This window comes from Cyprinodon variegatus, unplaced genomic scaffold (genome assembly GCF_000732505.1).
Source record: "Cyprinodon variegatus isolate N-32 unplaced genomic scaffold, C_variegatus-1.0 Scaffold782, whole genome shotgun sequence".
In the NCBI taxonomy this organism is placed as follows: Eukaryota; Metazoa; Chordata; class Actinopteri; order Cyprinodontiformes; family Cyprinodontidae; genus Cyprinodon; species Cyprinodon variegatus.
This window is the reverse complement of record NW_015151235.1, coordinates 173,111-175,044: the sequence shown is the minus strand read 5'-3', so window position 1 is coordinate 175,044 and position 1,934 is coordinate 173,111. Positions and strand designations below refer to the sequence as shown.

At 36.0% G+C, this 1,934-nt stretch overlaps 1 protein-coding gene across 1 annotated transcript in view; it reads left to right on the top strand.

The window, feature by feature from the left end:
- LOC107098490 (thyrotropin receptor-like) overlaps positions 1-1,934 on the top strand; it is a 32,271-nt gene that overhangs the window by 1,274 nt on the left and 29,063 nt on the right. The window lies entirely within an intron of this gene.

The following is a 1,934-nucleotide window of genomic DNA, read 5'->3' as shown; positions in this document are numbered from 1 at the left end:
AAGGATCCTGAGCTTGTTCCTAAACTGAACATGTTGAAGAATGTATTCAGTGTATTTGCTCTGCCCAGACCTCCACCTGTGTGGTCATCTTTTTGCTTGAAGGCTGTGATCTTCTTCATCCCTGAGCCACATATTTCTGATAATGTTCTGCTTGAGCTTGCTTTAGAGCAGGGGTGTAAAACTAATTTTGGTTTAGGGGCTGCATACAGCTTAATCTGATCTCAAGTAAACTCAATGCAAGATTAAATTGAACTAATAGAAGTGGACCTGTTATTGACAAATGTCCCTTTTACAAAATACATTATGAATAAACTCAGAGTATTTAAGAAAAGTATGTTCAATTTCTACAATACTTTTTCTCAGTAAAACATTTATTTGAGAGCATCATGCATAAAAACTGATCAGTGATTGAATCATGTTGTGAAACATTTATTCACAGTTTTTGGAACTTAAAAATACTGCCCTACATGACAAAATACATATACAGATTAAGAATTGATTTAAAATCAATTTTCCACATCTGGGAAGCTGTTAGAACTTATCTGGCTTCACACATTTGAAGTGTCAGCTTTTGTCAACAAGCATTTAATTAAGAACATTTGCCACCTTTCTTGTTGATTCATAAAATGTATACATATAGAAAAACTTACATAACATGTATTGAGTGCATAAGAAATATTTTACGTAACATAACTCTTTCGTTAAAAACCTGTTACTGGCTAGTACTAACTTAAACAGAGTTAACTCAGCAAATATTCAAAGCTGTCATTTTTATTAATATAATATTGACAGTAGCCTGCCATAGGATTTAGTTTTCATCAGTATTTGCCTCTGAAACTTGGTATCATTTAGCCTGGGCAAGTACATCAATATCAGCATCATGTCCTGAGCAGTGGCCAATTTCAGTCTCATTTAAGTGCTTATGTGAGAGCTTTGAGTGCAGCGTTGTTTTATTTATATTGATTAGTGAGAAAATCTGCTCACAAAGGTAGGTAGTCCCAAACATGGACAATATTTTTGCAGCCAGTTCTGTCAATTTAGGAAACCCTGGTAGGAGACACATGTAAATGAGTCCAAGCCAACTGATGCAAATTTGTCCTTCAATTCCCCATCATGTCATGATGGGTTTCAGATATTTTTACCACATGCAGATACAACTCAGAGGCGGATGAAAAGTTTAACAAAAATTCTCAGCTTGGGGAATATCCAGCGGTCAGGTGAACCGGAAACACTAGAGGGAGATCAGAGTGATTAGTTCTAGGTCCATGGGAATTTTGAGGCCAATACTGAAATAAAGCCAGGGAAGGACTCACTGTTTTCTAAGTTCTCTATGCAAGTGCTTGTATTTTTCGTCATGCTGAGTTTCATAGTGGTGCTGAATATGGTATTCCTTAAGCAGCGAAAGCTGCTGCAGGCACATGGGTTTTCTATTCACCTCGGTGAACAAATAAGAAGTCAATTTTTCTTAAAAATTCTGACACTCTGTGTTTATCTTTCTTTTTTTTTGACAAAGGCATTTTCTTGATGAGTTTGCCAGGACCAAAATAAAAAGATATGAGAGTGATCATCTGCTGTTAGTTCCCAATGCAGTGTTGCATCATCCTTTCTGCTAAAAATAAAATACCCTCTGCATAATATAAGAACTGCAGATTTAAACTTAAATATAGCATATTTAGCATATATATCGCTCTGTGGGCCGGTTCCAGCCCTCGGCCGTATGTTTAACAACCCTACTTTAGAGCCTCTTCCACTATTTCATCTTGTTTTGTCTCATCTTGACCTTAAATTGCTTCTGTATACTCCTCATTATTTCCAAGTCTCCATTCTTTAATACTTGATTTTCCTTGTTGAACAGTTCCTTCAGATCAGAATCAGACATACTTTAATAATCCCATAGGGAAATTACTTTTGTTACACGCTCCAGATATACAAAC